The following is a 21,658-nucleotide window of genomic DNA, read 5'->3' as shown; positions in this document are numbered from 1 at the left end:
TAAAAGCATCTCTGCCATGAGACTGATGGCAGACCGGAATGCCAACACTGCACTGTCAGTGCAACTATCCGAGTGTGTCAGAAGCGGTTGATAGCTCAGTGGTTGAATCATTGACTTGCACGGCGGCTGACCGGGTTCTAATCCCATGATGAGCACACAATATGTAGAATCTGTTTGCGTGTGATGTAATGAATGTGGGGCACGAAAACATAAACGCAAACCTGGGTCGGTGGGGGTAGTCTGTTGTGAAAGGGCCAGCTCGTCACGCCAAAGGCCCGTGTTCGATCTCCCACTTGATTTGGATGGAATATTGCTTAAGGCGATGTAAAACCCAACTCGCTCCGACCTCACTCAGCCATTTATAAATACTGATAATTTTCTTATATTTACTGATCCAGATAGATATGGATACTAGTTTGTAAATAGGGATCAATTACATGATGTACATATCGTATCAGCTATATGCAGGTGTGTCTGAATCATTATAGGCTAGCAGCAAGTTCAAGTTTGCAAGGGGCGGTCGGGTAGCTTAGTGGTTAAAGCGTTCGTTCGTCACGCCGAAGACCCGGGTTCGATTCCCGACATGGGTACAATGTGTGAAGCCCCTTTCTGGTGTCCCCGCCGTGATATTGCTGGAATATTGCTAAAAGCGGCGTAAAACCATACTTACTCACTCACTCACTCAAGTTTGCGAAAAGAATAATCTCTAAGTTTTGTTTATCCACTGTCAAGTTATTCACGAGACTTGTGCTACTCCACATGTCAATTTCTGAAGAGAGGTTAGGCATGAAACACAAGGCGGATGCAGCGATTACTAGACAAAGAATAACTCATAATACATGCAGACAATGGTCGTCCATACATGCATTGTAAATAATTTTATAAGATTTCTATTTCCTTGAATAATATTCTTGAAACAATCGACATTAATACAAATGAGAACTCGCGCTTGTTGACATTAGTGTAGCTGAGTAATCGTTCCAGATAACAAAATGAGATTTCTGTAATATGAATGAAATGGCGCCAAACCCAAACCAAAACTTGAGTCAATTTCCCACTTCATGAAAAACACATTGATCAACTATGTGGGGCTTGGTCATTCAATGTGAGGATGGAACTGTTTAAAAAATGTCTTAGCTAATATTTTGGCGTAACTACACAATTATTTCTCAATCAATGTATGATATAATACATTGCCATATCCATACCCATTGAGGTACGGTGAAACGTCACCAATCTTCCATGTTTGTTGTAAAAGCCGACTACAATGAAAACAGGTTCGTTTCAATATGTGAGCAGACCGATTGTATCTCACTGTATCCCTGATAGCGGATTGTTTACATGTCGCCGTGACATTGCTGGCTGCAAAACAACATTGACTAACTTCGCTTTTTCACTGTATTTCCACAACACAACAGATCCGAAACTAACAGATAAAACATGTAAAACTCCGTGAGTCAGGCCTTTGATACACCTTTTAAGGCAGTCCAGTGACCACTAAAGTCCATAGACTTGATCGAGGACGCATTCATATATATCACTGTAAAGATATCGTTCTTGGAATAAATATACTTATATGCTTAGTCTTTAATTAGCCTTTACAATGTTCAAAGTGGATACATATGTGCTTCTTGGTAACTAAAACTTCCAAGTCATCTCTGCAGCAGAGTTTATACTTTAGCGATGTCGTTCTATTAAGATGTAACTGTAATGTATAAATAGTAACATATGTGTAGCCTCTTCAGTTTCACTTACGCATTAAAGGCAGTTTATTATATTGATGGCGGACTCATTCTATCATGTTCAATGATTAGAGTGAACTGTTGTCTTGGCAATCGAAGTGGGATGTAAGGACATATGGGGCTTGTTTCAATCTTAATAAATAATGGGAATATCACATAATTAAAACATTGTGGAAAAGTATTCTTCATCAGTCATGACGTTTTGGGGTTTAACGCCCCTTTGGGCAGTATTTCAGTTATAATATGTGTGAGGAATGCCCGAAGTGATGCAGATATTGTGTAAATTAATCTGTTTTCCATGACGACCAATGGCTACACCATACCCAATCATCAAACGATTAGAAGGCGTACCATGGACATGGTCGACACATTTATTGTCTTGGGGATGCTCTTCCTAATATTGGGGGAGGTCGGGTAGCCTCGTGGTTAAAGCGTTCACTCGTCAGGCCGAAGACCCAGGTTCGATTCCCGACATGGGTACAATGTGTGAAGTCCATTTCGGTTGTTCCCCCGCTGTGATATTGCTGGAATATTGTTTAGCAATAACGCCGTAAAACCATACTCACTCCTAATATTGCGTTTTGTGTCATCATGTTCTACTCCATAAGAGCCAGTTAAAGAGGATCTGGTGATTATATAACGGGTGGCCTGGTTATCAGTGTGTGATTGTTCATGCTGTCTAGCATTGGCTTTTCTGGTCCCTAGCTATTTACAGGCCGCCGTGACAGAGCTGCCGTATTGCTGAGTGCGGAGTGACACAACACTCACGTAATCAAAAGATGTTATGTTACAGTTTTACTTTCATAGCTGTTTTTGTCCACACACAATTTAGTCAGATCACTTCCACCTTCGGGCGCCATGAATACAATAACACTTCGCAGTGAGGACGCTGTGTTTGTTTAGCGACGCTCTCTTTGTTTGGCGACTGCAGTAAACAGCAACAGGCGACCAGGACATATAAGGTATGGTTCCCAGGGCTAGTATTTACACTTGCTCAGTAAGATATTACTGCACATGCCAAAATGGACTTCATCATGAATTTGAATGTGCTGGAAAAATAGCATGGAATAGCTGGCGTTGCACGGTGCATCCAGACAGATGTGAGTAATGGAAGTTAATATTTACCACAAGTATTTCCTCAAGTTCAATGACACATCGTTGTATCAGAGGGCTGAGGAAGTATAAAACACGGACCCACATTCGCCCTAGTGCGATTTAAGTAAGGATATAGTCACGTGTAATATACGTCACAACATATGTGCGCGCAAACGTCTGTAGTCTCCGGTAATCTCTTTGGGTTTAGATATCAGTGGACCGAACAGTGAACAGTACATTTGAGACAACCCTCCATCCAGAACAGCTCTGATGATGACTTATGGATATGATGTCTACTTGTAGATATTGGCCGGCACACTGTTTGGGTGTGCTTTTTGCGCTCTGGCTGCTGTTGATTTCTGTAAGTGCTTAAGTCATACTTGCACACTCGTTTTATTGTATATAATTCACATACACGGAGTTTGAAAAATAAATAAGAAAGCTATTCACCTAATGGTGTATTTGTACGTTTTTTATTTAAATCTTCAAAGCAGTGAACCGCCTTAGCTCTAGGTTCTTGTTCGTCGATTTATCCGTTTTTCGAGACAAGCAGAGTACCGATATAAGACTATTAGTTGACCAGAAGTGACACCTCCTTAAACAAGATAATCTGGTTCGGTAATGGATACTTGGGTGATTAATTTATGTATTTTGAAATGAGTATTGGATCTGATATACTTTCAAAATGAAACACACAAACGAAGTGTAAAGGTAAAGTGTCATGTCAATCCAAGACTCATCCATTTTTACAAACCCTATTCAACTAACTCATCTTGGTATGCTTTAAAATGATGTCAAATTTCACGAGAGATGATGAACGTGTAGCGTTTCTGATCCGAACCCAGGCCTTTGTCATGCCCAGTTAAATCCTCAAAATGTTCCAAACTGAGAGATGCCTACTATATTGACTTTGTGACGCGTGGGGAATCGATGAAAATTCTTAATCATATGTATTTTATTAACAGTTTCCTTTGTGGAGGCAGTTGAAGGTTTTCTTGATATTGGATCATCTTCGAGGCTCTCCCGTCCCCTCTTATATGGCTAGTAAAGTGCAAACTATTATTGCGTCCTCGACATATTAAGTCAATTCCCGAGAAAAAAAATATAACAATCGTAGAAATTACTTAAATGTCAAGGAAACGTGTTGACATCATACCTTTGATCTTGACATTGTGTTTCCTTAAAATAAAGATTAAAGTCCAGTAACGAGCGTTCAATGACTTACATCCTGTTTCAGTACCGTAAACATCGAAACCCTATTTGTCCTGCACCTGGCGGAAGAATAAATCAATCGTGTTTGTCTAAGCAACATACATCCGTACATACGTACATCTAACATGCGTTTACTTTAAAATATGAAATAAAAATTGATAAAAAGGGTGACACTGTACACACTATTGTCTTATTTGTCCCAAATGCGATTGAAAAATCCGAGGAGGAAGAAGGCAAACTGGGCGCCGGCCCGACGTAGAAATTGCTCAGTGCGTTTAAGAACGGGAACCCGTTTTAACCCCACTGAAGTAAATTTCCTCAGTGGCAGATATTGTCGTTTGGGGGACGATTTCGCCTGCCATTTTTTACCGTGTGAACGTTATTGCCGTTTGTTTACTTGCTCTTAAATAGTGGAGAGAAGCATCCTCTGAAGGTGACACCATGTCTGCATGGAGGGCTGTCAGAGTTAACCCTTTCAGCTGAAGATACTTGGTGACAGCACGGTAGCCAGTTGTGTTCATTTTCATCAACAGAGAATACCTAGCCGCTTTGATGCCTGCAGAAATATGCTGCCTGGTTGTGTGTGTGGTTCAACTGCAGCCCGTAACCTTGATATACTTAGTACATGCAATTGAGTGTACTATACATCCTTCGTAACAAGGCTCAAAACGTTTCAGCCACCCCTGGTAAGTAGAGTCACTGCGTTAGGTTCTGTCGGTGACATTTACCGAAGTAAGGGGAGAAAATATACCCCCACAGCTGAAACACATAACCATTTTGTGTGGGAAGCAACAAACATTCACTTAGTCATCAGAACACTTGATAAATGATGACAAGGCACAAAGGACACTGTCCAATATGAAGACGAATGTCCAGGTCATGAGAACTCAGAATCTCGCGTGTTCGCCATTAGCGTGAAGTATTGTCTGTCACCTCCTGCTCATGGACGAAGGGATCGCACGGTGGCGAATATTATCTCACTCGGCCGGTGGTGTTGCTGTGTATGGGGTTCAGGATGATCACTGGGCTGCCACTACCAAACCTGTTTGCGGCGAAACCTTTATGGTGACATTGGGCCATCATAAATCTTCCATCTGCTCGATGCAGCATTAATCTCGACTCGTCATATGCTGTTGATGATGTTGTTGCGATCCTGGGCAGCCACGAGGCTATGACTAAGGCTATGTGGGGTATAATGGTGTTCGTGCCGATAATAAAGTCTAACAGATGGTGCCATACTCTGGCTACATCCGCCTGCTTCAGATCGTCCGATGAGGTTGTTCTGGTTTGCACGGTAGGCTGAGGCATGAAAATACCAGCTATTGCAAGAGAATATCACATTGAAAAAAAATAATTAGGTGGAGCGATGTTTCTGCTTGTCCATTTGAGGTGACATGAAATACATAATCGTGTTACCATTAGCTTTCCGTTTTTAACTTTAGATACAAGACAAGATATGATACATAATCAAAATGTGCATAAATGTATTCTTTCTATGTACGATATGTACATATATCATCTGATAGATTGAGAATAGTTTATGGAGGAAGAACGAATGTGCAAAAGAACACGCCGACCATTTCACCTTCCGTGATAATTTCTTTATGGTCGTTTGCAAATAGTGAACATAGATTTGTTCATCAACGCATGTACACTAGTCCTTTTAGTAAACTTTTGGGATAAGACATTTAGGCAAGAAGTAGGGATCCCAATGCGCACCAACTGTGCTCACCTTTTTGTGGATTTGTTTCTTTATGCATATGAATCGGCATTTCTGATCGGATTGGCAAAGTCAAAACAAGGTAATTAGTCCAAGAAGTTAACTTAAGCATCAGGTACATCGATGATCCTTATCGTTCAGTAACCATCAAATAGCCAATCCCCTTCCACTGATATACCCACCTGAACTACGAATGAAGGAGACCAGTGCATACTCTTTCTACCCAAATTTCAAAAAGAGCGTCATGCTACTCTTGCACGGTGTGTTTGATGAAGTTTACAACAATCAAGACCTTGGTGAAGCTTTCAAAAAGCTTTATGGTGGACACGTGGAGGTCCTTTCCAAATTTGACGCATAAGTGACAGAAATGATGTCCGATGCAATTGCACATTTTGACTTGTACCAAATGTTCCCGTGTTTTTTCAGGCGAACAACTGACTTGCCTTTGCATGTGTTTGCCACCGATGGGGCAGGATACGCTCACCTTTTCACGAACACCTGGTTTCATCACTGTTCGATAGTGATTCATGAACACATGATCATGATATAGTCGGAATCGTACAATCGACTCTGCTTTATGCAGAGATTTCTATTGGATATAGTGAATACTGATGGCAAACTTTTTCTCACGTGACTTTGAAAGGCTTATCCCTGGCTTCCGGCGGATATCACAAGGACGTCGCGTTTGCTACCAGATCTGCACCCGGTAACTGTAGCACACATATAAGTTTTAAAGGGATATGAAGACAAGGGGAAGACGTGGATGTGTGACTTTACTTCTCTGCCTGTTGACTATCAGGGTAGGTGTTGAATACATCTACTGAAGCCTACCAATGACCGCGATTGTCCACAGACAAGATAGAGGACGTATCCATATATCATACAGTATTCTGAGGATAAATTTTCTTAGCCTCTTCATTGTTCTGCATGGATTCATGTGCACTTTTTGGTAATCAAACCTATTAGTTCCTCTCTTTATACTTAAGCAATGTACGAGGTCGTTCTATTGTGCCTTGTAATTTATACATAACTGTAATGAATACAATATTAACATATGTGGAACCTTTTCAGTTTCACGGTGCATAAACGAAAGTCAGTTTATCATAGTTTTAGCAGACTCATGTTCTATAGATCAGAGTGAACAGTTTCTTTGTCAATCACAGGGGGATTAACAGATGACAAAGGTGGCGTTTTGAAAAATAATAAATAATGGGAATGTCACATTATCAAAACTTTGTGGAAACATATTCTTCATCCGTCAAGTAACTGGAGCACCATACCAATGTCAATGTCATCCTAGTATTGACTTCCTCATAATTATATATTTTCTACCCGATAAGGGCAGATTACAGCCTTTAACATTCACGTTGGTCTGCTAGTCCGCTAGGACAAGACTAAGAAATTGTGATGAGGACAAGTGTATATTCATTGCTGTTAGTTCTCGCTGACTAGTAACATTTGATGATTTTATTCTGATTATATAATTCTCAGTGCTTTACTGACAGAAACTATAAACATATGTAGCTCTACAAGGAACAATATTAAATTATGTATGTCCGTGGTTCAAGGAAGGGCATTGTCGTTGTTGTGCTGTGTCCTTCTCATAAACTTTTGAAACATTACAATATCTGCCATGGAGTGAGTACTCAGATGGAGCTGAGCCCCAGGCCAAGAATCCTAAACAATCGCACAGAAATAGTAGTCTACCACTTTATTGCCTATTTTGTGTTTGCTTATAGAATGTGTACATATCATCGTAACCAGAAGTGTTCAGTGACTTTCTGGCATTAAGCTTTCAAATCTATCGCACAAACTCAGAATACTGCTTTGATAGCATGATGGGGCGTTTTCATATATTCGAGCACTGACTGGTTGATCAATGCATTGACTCATCTAACAGTTCCACACGTTAAAACTAACTAGGGATATACCAAGTGCTGTACAGGATTGTTTTAAGCATAAGTAATGCATGTGAATTAAATTTACCAAATACAAAAAACAAAATGTGAGCATGTTTTAATCTTGATAAAATAGTAGTTTCATGTTTCTCTTTTGTCATGGTTTAGCAGGACTAGCTACTAACTCTGATGACTAGGGAGATAAGGATTCCACCTTTATCAAACTGGAGTGGTGTAGGAGACGTCCCTACATGCAATAAACCAGAAGTTGGTATCCATAAAGTTGTACGTTTCCTTACTTACTCACCAACTTCTAGAATATCAATCAAACAGTAAGGTTTCCACCAATCATCTGGACAATTCTCATACAAATGTATTTCTTAGGCTGCGACTAACGAGGATCTTATGGTAATACCTTCTGTGACCTGGTCATCAGTGTGTGATCGTTTCCCTCATGCTATCTATCACTGGTTTGTCTCTTCCAGGCCGCCGTAATATAGTCGGAATGTTACTGACAGTAGAGTGAAACAACACTCACAAAATCACTCTTTCCATAGCTGCCGCAACCGTATCCCTATGCTGTTCCCTATAAACGATTTTGATATTGACTTGTCGCTACAAAGAGCTTCGGACTGTCCCATAGTGTTTTCCTAAAAGGTCCCTGCACTGTGTATGCTTGAGCTAAGTGCATGCATCGTCATCTAACGACAAATGAATCATGATTCACTTCCTAAGACACTGGCTTTCAAATACTAGGACTTATATTTTAGATCGAATAACAAGATATTTACTTTTCGAGTTGTAAACCGGACTGAAAAATATTTATTATCCTCAATTGAGTGAATGACTCAGGAGATAGACCTCCAGTGATTTGAAGTTTGAGGTTGTTCATTGTAGAATCAATACCTCGATAATGTTATTGTCAATAGAATCACCCTGATGTGTGGCTGAATGCCTCCGTATTTTAGGCCTACTTGCAGACGAGATGGAGATGGCGATAAATATTAGTCACAAAAAGATTAGTTAACAATATATTGTCATAAATACATTTCTTTATGGATTATCAGCTTGATGTGGGAAACACACCCAAATTGAAACAGGATCAGACGTTTACCACTTAAAATGAAACCAATGAGCTCGGATATGGTGCTGACAAAAAATGGGTACATATCATGGCGAGTATTGGATTCGAAACCACGATCACAAGATTTTGACATGATGACGGAACGTTGCGCAGCGTTATGCGCCGCCTGAAACGTTTTGGCCACCCCAGGCACCTTGCCTACTATTGACCAAGCAAGCTAACAGATATAAGCTGATATAATAAATCACCTCAGTTCATATGAAAGAGCTCATTTGGAAGTGTTATGAGGTAAGACCGTATGAAACATAGTGCCTGTGAGAATAAAATATGTATGGGTATGGAAATATTTCCTACAGCATTAAAAACTGGACTTGGTAGATTAAATATAACACTTACGTACGTGGTTGCATTATAATCGTTACCAAAACTTGTTTGCATCATAAACTTGCCTTGTATGACTAAATGCAAATATGGATAAACACAACATTGTCCCATAGGGAAACGTGTCATGACCAACAGTAAACAATCTAACATATTTAAGAATAGGCGTGTACCCGTTACTAAAAAATAGATACACGATTTACGATGTATTTGGATTGAACACAATCATTTTATAATAGTAAAATTCTTTGGAGGCAATTGAAACTGAAAGAAATTCGAACTTCATTCGACATTCTTCATGTCAACGTTATTATATCATATTCAAGATGATATTACTTTCTACTATAAACAAATGTCGTATATTCATACCTTAACAGCATGTGAAGACTGACGGTAAGCTGGACATTCGGTTCATCAGTTACTGGTCAGATGGGAAAGAAATCAGCGGGACAATCATCTCACCATTTGGTGCAATGACAAATGTGACCCAATGTTTACCCTGTGCATTGATTGGTAAGTACCCTGGAATGAGTGGACAGTGTTGTGACAGTGAAGCTTGTACCTTGTGTATTGATAAATGTGTTAATGTTTATCTTGTGTATTGATGGGTAGGTACTTTTTATATATTTATTAACAAACTATTGAGTGAGACATGTTCATTTAGGGACAGTTTTCTAGTCGTAGGCTATCGTATCTCGTGTACAAAAATGGTCCGGACCCCTGTTGCAATTAATATATCAGGTTAAGTACATCACACAAAGGTTATTTTAATGTTGTCTTTCTGATTCTTCTGTGAAAATAGTTTAGGTATTTCCTTGCTCGTGTTGAGGTACCACGGTGTATTAGTAATAGAGGGGGTGACGCGATTCACTGTGCAGAGTTGCGTTCCTTGGGCACGCCAGAAACCTATGATTGTGGGTTCGAATCCCTGTTCGCCCCGGTTATGTTTCTAGGTTTGTCAACACCATACCTGTGCTCGTAGGTTTCACCGAAGTGGTAAACGTCTGAGACCTGCATCGCTTCGGGCTTTTCCTCCCACATTAAACTGACACGCCGTGATATATATAGAATACTGTTAAAAGCGGCGGTAACCACAACTCACTCACTCACTATTAGCAATAGTATCACCTTGACTGTGTTTGTCACGTTTTTTCTGTACTACAATTCGGGGGCTATTTTTTAATTAATGTTTTCTTGTGTTCATTGAAATTCCCGCATTCTGGTTTGCTGAATTGGTCACGTGTTATTGCATTCATTTCCCAGTAAATGTTTTCGGGTTGCATTTCTAACTCGCATTTTTCCAACTGTGTGGTGGTAACTGACCATGTCATTTGAAACATTCGCCAAATTTCCCCTGACATATTTGTTCCGGCTCGTTACAGTCTGTCTGTTGCAGTTCTTCTCGCCTTTCGCCTTGATTGACAGGTCATATGAACTTTGTTTAAAATTTGATCCAACTCTCAGTTGATTGGCTACAGACTTTGTGGGCGTGTCAATTTATGTGCAAAACTTAACCAATCACCTGATTCATGTCACGTAACAGTATGTATTCCTACACCTAGAATGTTTAGCAATCTCATCATTTTTGTCTGCTTTGATATAAACATGTTTTGGGTTTAACTATTGTATGTTTTCGTTGTCAGATTTAATTATAAGCATTGACTGAGTATTTTTGACAGTTCATTGAGGTATTTACTTTATTTAGTAAAATAATATAGTGAATTTACGCCTTTGGTTTACAATATGTAGGAGGGGAAAATGACGTGTTTTTAATGTAGAGTTATATTACCTGTAGATTTGACAGCATCAAACACCAATTCTCTGTTATTCCAGGCCAGACGGAAGAGCGCCGTGCTCTCTTTATGAGGGGACCACAAACTACATAGATAACCATAACACGATCCACTTTGGAAGCAGCATTCTAGGAAGAGCGAATCCTATCATCGTACCTGTGCCCAAAGCAGTACCGGTAGGAGTATCACCTAAACCTAAATTACACTCAGTGGTAAAATACACTCATGTCAGATTTTATTGTAAATCTTCAAGCCACATGTAAGAACCAAGTGACAGTTCCGTGAATGTTGATAATGAAACTAACAGACACAGGTCTCACCATGCCACGTCATAGATTAGGCTCAATGTCTGCCAGCGTCATTGTACATATTTAGAAGGAAGGCAATACATGTATCAAGTGAATGTTTAAGTAATAAGTGAGCACGGGTGGCCCTGTCGTTTAAGGCGCCGCGATTCGCTGTGCAGAGTTGCGTCACTTAGGCACACTTATAATTTTGGGTTCGAATCCTGATTCGCCTCGATTGTGTTTCTAGATTTGTCAGCGCCATACCCGTGCTCGTGGGTTTCACCGAAGTGGTAAACGTCTGACACTGCAAACACGAAAACGTCGTTTTTTTCCGTATATGGTCATTGGACGGAAAAACGACTAAAAATTCATTAAAATTGATTAATTGGTCAGCGTCTAGAAAGTGTCCGAGTTTTTCAAGCGTAAAATGGACGGAAAAACGATGCTTTTTGCTCCGCCTTGTACAACTGTTAACGGCCAATCAGATGGTGCTGGTCCCCCGACGCACGTGATTCCTAAGGCATCCTTTCGGAAGCTTTAGGTTTCGTATTTCTGGCATGCCTTGCTCTAGTATCTGTCTCGTGCAGTGCAGCGAGATTTGCTGATAAGCCAGTTTTAGGATATGTAACATGTTAATGAAATTCAGACACGCGCAAAGAAGTCAAACCAAACAAAGTTACCAAGTTTATTGTGGTAACATATCCCTTGGCTATGAACAGTTACCCCTATCGGATAATGGCTTGTGTTTCATTTGGTTATAACAATAACTAATTTTTTAATGTGAAGTTTACAAGATATACGGCTTGGACGAGAGGTCGGTCACATGACGTTCTTCACGTGACTGTATTCTTGAAATGGCGTAAACACTGACTACTTCCACATTCCTGGGGAAAACCCTTGGAATTCCCTGGTACGAATTCATACAGAAGCGTGGTTGCATGCCCGTTTAAGGATACCCTCGCTACAACCCATCCCAGAGAGAATTTTTTTTTTTTAAATCCAAACTATCGTAGTGACAATCTACAGCAATCTATGAATTTACCTGAGAATCTATTTGACACATCTTTACAATCACCTTTCAAACGATCGGCCAATTGATCAGTGATGACAAAGGCTTGAAATAGCCACAGGTTAATTAACACGTTTATCGTGTCGGCCATTTTGACGTATTGTACTTGATGTAAATGTATTACGACGCTCTGTCATTGTAATTGACTTACTGAGGTAATTCTGTAAAAGATCTTCTCATCTAATGAGGATATTGTTTGGAATATATTTCTTGTAAACATACTAAAACATATGTTCCTCGCTTTGGGGGGAACTATTAAATTCCGAGATGGCCTATTAAAGCTAGTAGTAAGTCAAGGCACCATGCGTGTATATGATCTGTTAATATATGTGTTTAAATTACGGTTTGGGGCATTAGAAAATACACTGACGCAAGTATATTGTATTCAAATCAATTGGATAATTGAATATGCTTTCTCGCATTGACGCATTGACGCCCTTACAAAAACAAACAAAACGTGTCAAAATTAACAAAAGCGCGACAATTGGCCATTTGTCGAATTGTCGCGTGATCACATTGTCGCTCTTTGAATAATCCTTTTCTTTATTTTACAAAAGGGCGACGATGCCGTAACGCGACATTTTCAAGGTCAAAATATGTCGCATTGTCGCCCCACAAATGTGTATAAAAGTCGTAAAGTTCAGTTAATGTTACAGTTAGGAAGCGGTAACCAAGTTACATCTGTCGTAGAAGTTCAACCTGATACATGTACGTCTTGAAATGAAAACACAAGTCCGCCCGCGAGTCCATAACGTTTTATTGTGAGCTCTTCTCTAAAAGTGCTTTGTGTTCAACTCCCAGTTCCAAACACGTAGTACCTCATCAACAATCCACATACCTCTAGTGCAGCGGTCTTCCGGAAGATCTTACTCTTGACCGTATTAGACAACTGACGAGTGCACGCCTGACCTGTGACCACGTTGCAACCCTCATGAGGTGTTTGCCGAAGGGAGAGGTGTAGGAAATGTGTGCTCCAGCCCAGCGCAGAGCTCGCGACAAACTGTATATTGAATGTTGTATACAGTATATTGCAGTTGATATACTGTATACTGCATGTGATACTTATTGCGGAAATGTTACAACTTTCAAGGTTGGTCTTGTTAGTGTATGGTATGAGCTGTGACGTTGACCCAAGAGAATAATGTAAAAAATGAGACTAACTCAAGTCAATAATCGAACAATGGACGACAATTCGAAAGTCTTATAAATAGCTTCAAATGGGACAGCGCCGGCGTCAGTACAATTTTCCTAGTTAAAAATATGTATCTACAAAATATAATCTGAAGCAGACAAGAACAATATATTTTTTATTAACGCTTACTTTCATGGATAGAATTGAGGCAATTTAGGCTTGCCAAATCGTTCTAGACTTGAGCTGGATTCCTTTTAAATTTATTCTGTATGGTCTGGGAGACGAACGGGCGTCAGTATCGCATGGAGAACTGGGACAGCCTGAATCAGTGTAATCGGATATGTTGTGGAGTTTCGGTTTTGGGCTGTTTGCTGAAGACAAGGGCTCACGAACAAGGGCACAATGTAGAGATTAAATCATTACCACCTCTCTTTATATCAGATATGTTATTGTGATTTGAAATCTCTTTTGGAGGATTGCGAGTTATGTATACTCTGTATTCTTTCGTCATGGTAACATATATATCTTTTATGTTGCTTTTTGAATTATCCACAAAAATGAGAACTACAATGTAAACCTCTCTCTGGAGATATACAATAATACTACTGAAGGGCATATCTGAAAAATGGGACTTATCGACAAATATTTCTTTCTTAAATACTACCCGTTACAGGCATTCTGATCATTATATTATACTTTGTACAGTTTTAAAAGTCAAATAATGGCAAATTGTGTATCTTTCTACATTTTGAATTAATTATAATTTCTGCAATAAAACCTTAGCATCAGATAGTGATATAAACGAATATGATCTATACTGTGATAAATGAATTTATCAATTTCGTATTATGAATTAGATAGACAGAAATGTGATAGTAAAACAAATTATTTTAATCTGTTCGTGTGAGTAGGTAACGAGAGATCTAGGCAACTCACTAACGTAGCCATTTGTGAAAAATAAAATAATAAAAGTTTAGGGGTTTGAACATGTACATTGAATGACAGGGAAGAAAGCAACGCAATAATTAAATCATGAACAAATTATGTTATAAATATAACAGAATATATAGAAAATATAAGTTTAATTTCTCATTGTTGGAAGGTGTTTAATAATAGATTTTGTTTCATTGTTTGTTGTTTAACGCCGCACTCGGCAATATACCAGCTATATGACGGTGGTTCGTATATGATCCAGTCTGGACCAGACAATACAGTTATTATCACCAAGAGCACCGATCTACGCAACTGGGATACGATGACATGCATCAAACCAGGTCAGCGAGCCTAACCACCCGATCATGTTAGTCGCCCTTGTACAAGCATGGGTTGTCGAAGGCCTATTCTAACCTGGATCTTCACGGGTATTTTTTTTAAATATTAAGGCACAATGGAATTCTGTATATGTCCATAATAAGTGTGTATAAGTAGATGGATAATATGTCCATACACGCCAATTAAATGGGTTAGACTGCATATGGTTCAATGATGAGTTCTTTCACAAGTCCATATTTCAAGACATGTATTTGATATTCATAATAACTCCACAAAAGCTACACAATGGCGACAAAACGGTACCAGCATCACATATACCAATAAAACATGAGATCCATATAATTACTTTAAAGATAAAACATGTATCTAAATAGAAAATTAGAAGGATACACTTCCGACATTTTTCGTATTTTGTTTTCGTTTGGAGAGAGAAGTTGTGATTGGTATCGGATCGGGGCAAACAAGTGTTCCTTCCTGCCAGGCCTTACACGGCAATGCGATAGCCCAAAATGAAACAAGCCTAGATGTTCAACAGGTTCAGGCTGAAATTTCCATTCCACTTTGGGGCTCCTTTTAAATTTAGATATAGTTTCTCGTGTCGATATGTGTCAAAGGAAATGAATTAAATATTACAGCACTGGTGAATAGGTTATATGCGCATGTCAGCGTCGTTCCTACAATATCCTTTTATGCAAAATACATATATACTGATGAATTAACGTAGTAATACTACGCAAATATATGTCCAGATGTATAGATCAGTATCATCTCGTGATTTTTATTTGTGCTTTAAGCTCTTTTTCTACCGGAGATTCTGGGGTGTTACATCACACCAGAAAGGCAGGTCCAAATTCAAGTCATAATTTCATGGTCCGTCTTGTATGTTGGAAACCAATATCGCAATATGGCTGTATATTGCTAAACGTGGTATTAACCCGATTACTAACATAATTATTCCATTTTCTACAGTCATCTACGAACACTATCTTTAAGGAGGTATATCTATATCATCCAAATGTCCATACATATATGTCCATATATATATGTATAAAGCAAGTCATCCTGCACTCTTCCTTAAAAGATAAATGCTAAGCATTTCCTCTGTATGTATTTATGTATGTAAATATCGTTTTAATGTAATGCTGATGCAGTGAACGTACCACAGACCTGATGCTGGAATAACATCTAATTTCTGAAATGAACATATTTTACAGTTGTTGAACAATAGTTATAAAATATAATAACAAGGAGCCAAGATACTTTCTTCATTTTGCCAAATATTGGGCTGTGTTGGACATATTTGTTTCGGGGTCTGTATGACAGACAAACCTGATGCCTTTAAGTATAAAGATAAGTAAGTATAGCTGTTGTATATATTCAAATATGTTTGTGATTAACCAAACCTTGAAAAATATTGAAAGATGAGTGGTAACTATTTATGTCATTATTTCAAATTAGAATGATAGCACATCAGGAAAGCATGGCACTTTAATATATGTATCTTGTTAACCCAATAGTCTTTTTTAAGTAAGAGCAACATGTATATCGAGAGTATATGTTTGGTGCGTGACTTATCACCCAGTACTTTCAGTATAGTATAGTATAGATTACTTGGGGTTAGGGGGAAATGTATGTAATTAAAAGAACTTTGGCCGGGTTTAGAGGATTTGGGTCCTGGTTTGGGCTTTGCGTTGGACGTGTAGAAGGCATTTCCAGGTTTGACGTATCAATGACCAAAATGATGTCTGATGCAATTCTCTGCCTTTTCGGGTTTATTATGATGAATCATGACACATGCTCCTGATGTTGTCGCAATCGTGCAGTTGGCGCTAGTTTTGGCAAGGGTTTCTCATGATAATGGAAATGCTAACGTCGCTTTTGTTGACGGATAAACATGAAAAGATATAATGTTAGTGTATATGGTCAGGTAATTAAGAAACAAACGACGAGTGAGAGTTGTTTATTGTACGATAAACAACGACCACGACTCGTTTAAGTGTGAATGAAAGAATACAAAAGATAACACGATGCTTCTTCAGTGGCAAAAAGCGGGCGCAGCTTTATTACGTAACAATACAGGCGGAAGTCGCGACAAGCAGTGTTACACAGTACACAGCAATGCAGTTACATTGCTTGCGTCCGAGGTTTAGATGGGTACACATCGTGACGCAGTGGAGTAACTACCAAATCATGACCAAATGGGCCGGAACATACACATCATGACCAAATGGGCCGGAATATACACATCATGACCAAATGGGCCGGAATATACACATCATGACCAAATGGGCCGGAATATACACATCATGACCAAATGGGCCGGAATATACACATGACCAAATGGGCCGGAATAGAGATGACAGTTCAGTTCATCCTCCGTGGCTAAACACAACGTGAGGCATGAGCTGCAGTCCATCCTGTGTCATTACATACACTGTCATCCTCTGTGGTTTGGGTACACTACATGAGGTGCAGTTAGCATGTTGAGGCTGAACTTACTTACAGTTAATGAGAAAATTGAGTTGCCTGCCACGACCTCCGCCAACTATTGCTGCACCAAGTTAAATAGTATACTGGTGAGAGGCACTGAAACATGAAGAAAAATTAGAGCAAAAAACACATCCTTATGCATTCATTGAATCATTGACCTATATTGCAAATGAACAGATATGCATACTCATTATGCCGGAAGTATGATGCAAGAAGTATTGATTTACCAAACCTGATCTTGATGAAAAACATGTTTACATTACAATATTAACATGTAAACCCATGTACAAAGAAAGCAAAATTGGGCTGGGAGGGAAGGGATAAATAATATGTTGCCTATGAAATTCGCGTTTGGCTGCTTGCTGGTGTACGCAGAAAGAGGCTTGATGCAGTCACGTGCGTCACGTGATCGGTTTACGATTACAAACACACTGGTGTAAGGGAGGCAAATCCACTGAACTGTGGTAGGGTGCCTAACCTCCCACTTAAACAAATTTGTTTCATACTGGCTTTCACAAATTAGATTAAGTGTGAATGAAAGAATACAAAAGATAACACGATGCTTCTTCAGTGGCAAAAAGCGGGCACAGCTTTATTACATAACAATACAGGCGGAAGTCGCGACAAGCAGTGTTACACAGTACACAGCAATGCAGTTACATTGCTGGCGTCCGAGGTTTAGATGGGTACACATCGTGACCCAATGGAGTAACTACCAAATCATGACCAAATGGGCCGGAACATACACATCATGACCAAATGGGCCGGAACATACACATCATGACCAAATGGGCCGGAATATACACATGACCAAATGGGCCGGAATAGAGATGACAGTTCAGTTCATCCTCCGTGGCTAAACACTACGTGAGGCATGAGCTGCAGTCCATCCTGTGTCATTACATACACTGTCATCCTCTGTGGTTTGGGTACACTACATGAGGTGCAGTTAGCATGTTGAGGCTGAACTTACTTACAGTTAATGAGAAAATTGAGTTGCCTGCCACGACCTCCGCCACTGAGCTTGGTTTATAGCATGCTCATTCCTCTGAGGATTAAGCAAAAGAACTGAATACGAGCGACACTAGTTTTGAAATGAACGCCTGGACGAGGACAAACCAGCAAATAACTCAAGACCCCCCTGCAATGAGTTCACGAAAATGTCATTGCCAATGTCCGACAGGTGGACACCATTCTGTCTGAACAAACCCCTATCTGCTATGTTAATTTCGTTGTGCCCGAGAACGCGACCTCCAGAGTCAGATTTCCACCTGCCCCATGTGCAAAGTAGCTCATGTGGTATTCCCTGTGTTGCTGCATATGTAGCAGCTCCAATCCTGAATGAGTGTGTGTTGTAGTTTTGTGTGTGAAAGTTGAGGAACTGTAAGGCTTTCCGGAGTACTGCAGAGAACTGATATCTGGTGACAGCTTTACCATTCAAATGGATGAAGAACTGGCCTGGTTGGGCTGAGCGTAAAGACAGATATGCACTTAATGACCTGACTGGGCAAATTGTAGGATCAGACTTAGCTGGGATTATCAGAGTTGTGCCTTTGCCCTGTTGATCATTCTTCGAAAAGCAAATCTTAACGTGCACTGCCTGTGCAATGATACCGACATCTGCCAATTTAAGTGTTCTGTCCTGATTCATCTTGGTCACAAACGCTATCTCACCAATCCGTAGGAATGCAAAAAAATGCCAAGTTAAACATGGCAGCAAATAAACAAGCTTCATAACCTGACGTACAAATAGCCTGGAGGGCACTAGGTAGCCTCTTCAACATATGAATTGTGATTGGGTGTCTTGCATCAGGCCAGATCATAGGTATTTTATGATTGTGACGAAATTTGTCAAATGACCTTAATGCAGCTGCATAGGTGTGTTGAGTATTGCTCGACACTGATGCTTTAATTAAGGCAAAAGCTTCGGATTTTAGATAAGCCACAGATTCTTGGGTACTGGTGTTTGTTTGGTTCTGGCTTCTGGTTTCAGCTGACGAAACTTCTGAAGATCAAAACGAGATAAGGAATCTGCAATGCTGTTTTTAAAACCAGGAATAAACTGACCTTTGACTAATAAATTTATGTTGAGACAATGAAGTACAAACCGCCTCACAAACTGCATAGTATTCTTACATTTAGTTGACTGCTTGTTCAGTATGGACTCTACTGCTTGGTTATCACTATTTATTATTAACTTTTTGCCCCTGAGGGCATCAGCCCAAATGTTAACCGCAACATAGACTGGGAAAAATTCCAGCAGCGTGATGTTTCGTGTTAGGCCTAAAGTCCTCCAATGTCCTGGCCATGAACCTTTGGTCCAGCGTCCATGAAAGTACGCTCCAAACCCACATGACTCTCCTGATGCACTGTCTGTGTAGAGGTGTAATGCTTCATTGGTAATCCAGCATTGATCCAGGAATAATGACGTTCCATTATGATTGTCCAGGAATGAAAGCCAAATCTGAAAATCATCTTTCATATTCCTTGTTACCCTAACTTTATGATGGGGCTTCTTAATACCACAAATTGAATCAATGGATCTACGTAGGAAGGCCCTGCCGATGGGAATGGCCCTACTTATGTAATTTAGTGAACCAATGAGACTCTCTACTTGCTGTTTGGTTGCTTTGGATTTTGACATGACAAACCTGAGTTTATCCTTAGCATCCTGTATTTTGTCTGCTGGTATGGTTAACTCCATTCTTACTGTGTCTAGCTGAAATCCAAGGAAGCCGATTAATGTTGTTGGTCTTACTGTTTTGTGACTGGCTATAGGTATTCTGAGTTCGTCGCAAGCTGCTAATAATGTTGACAGGACTAACTGACATTCAGACATATCTCTTCCAGATCCTCCGCATAGGTAGTCGTCCAAGTAATGCATCAACTCACCTTGAGAATTTAACTTTGTTTGAACTATCCACTGGATGAAAGTGGAAAATGTTTCAAATATTGAGCAGCTTATACTGCATACAAATGGTAATGCTTTGTCGACATAATATTTATGTAAGAATTTTATTCCTAGTAAGTGAAAATCATGAGGATGCACCATGCATAACCTGAAAGCGCTTTTGATGTCGGCCCTTGCTAAGTATGCCACTGGACCAAGCTGCTGAATCATCAAAATTGCATCGTCAATGGATGAGTAGGTTACGGAACAAAGGCTTGGGCTGATGAAATCATTTACCAACATACCATCTGGATACGATAAGTGGTGGATGATGCGGTACGCGTCTACTTCTTTCTTTGGAACAATTCCAATAGGAGAGATCCTCAGGTTTGGTAAAGGTGGGTTCTGATATGGACCGGCCGTTCGCCTAATTGTACTTCATTGGAAAGTTTCCAAAGTATGATTTGTTCCATATTGGGATCTTGAGCTGATTTTAGGTTATTACAAACTAAACTGGCCTCTCTGGGTCCTGTGTAATGTAAATGAAATCCTTCGGTGAAACCACAACGAAGAACACCGGCATCACTTAACAATGGGTAGGACTCCAGGTATGCTAATAGCTTATCTACTTTGATAGGTGTGTGGCCCAATGCTTGCACGGTTTGGGAGGTTTCTGTTGCGAAACTGAAATGTATTAACCTCTGGGGTTGGTTGATTTCCTGTAACTGATTGGTTTAATCTGCACTTTGGGAATGGGTGGCTCCCACCACACTGATAGCAAACATGAGGAAAACGGCAATGTTGTCTGCGACAAAATTTTCCAGGGTCATTGAAATCCCAGCAAAAACCAACTTTTAAGGTGTTTGCAGTTGGAGATTGTGAACGCTGCTTGAAAGTGGTGAAACTGCGGTTCACAGGTTGAGGAGTGACATTCATGTATACCATCCACAATTCCGCGTTGATTGTGCCCCATGCCTTGTCTGTGGATCTACTTATGCGCAGCCTAAACTGTTTCTCATAATTTTGCCAACCCTGGCCCCCGCTGGCCGCCAATCTAATTGTGTGCAAATATTTAAGCATTTGCTGGTGGCTTTCGGGGAATTTCTCCAGGTATATGCTGACAAATATGATAAAGGCTGTTGTCCACTCTTCCACTGACTGTATGTCCTTCGACTGGCGTGACATTTCCAATTGACCCATTGAGTTTACTCTGATAGTGCTATCCATACTTTGCTCCTTATCCAATCCCTTAATCAGGGTAGCCAGATCTACATATTCCCCATTGTGTATTTTATCCCTAATTGGTTGGGGGATAAAGGAACCAACATTGTCAGTTGACAAGGCAACCATTTTGTCACCACTGCATGTTATCCTAGCATTTATAGGCATTTTAAGCGTATCGTTGTCAATGGCAACAGATGCGAGAGCGTGTGTGTTGTGATTTACCGACTGTACTTGTGGGATAGTTGGGGTATCTAAGCCTATCACTACATGAGACCGTGCATCATTATTGAAAACATGAGGTAATACATCACCTGATCCATTCCTCGCGTCGACGGGCTGCGATGACCGAGAGACGGTAGTTGACGCCAT

At 40.0% G+C, this 21,658-nt stretch overlaps 2 pseudogenes; both read right to left on the bottom strand.

Moving 5' to 3' along the window:
• Nucleotides 1-18,259: 18,259 nt before the first annotated feature.
• Nucleotides 18,260-18,998, bottom strand: LOC139446589 (uncharacterized; annotated as a pseudogene).
• Nucleotides 18,999-20,759: 1,761 nt separating this feature from the next.
• On the bottom strand, nt 20,760-21,658 carry LOC139444692 (uncharacterized; annotated as a pseudogene).

The sequence above is a fragment of the Haliotis cracherodii genome, unplaced genomic scaffold, assembly GCF_022045235.1.
Source record: "Haliotis cracherodii isolate W230 unplaced genomic scaffold, xgHalCrac1.p SCAF_6, whole genome shotgun sequence".
Taxonomy (NCBI): domain Eukaryota; kingdom Metazoa; phylum Mollusca; class Gastropoda; order Lepetellida; family Haliotidae; genus Haliotis; species Haliotis cracherodii.
This window is presented reverse-complemented; position numbering and strand designations above follow the sequence as displayed.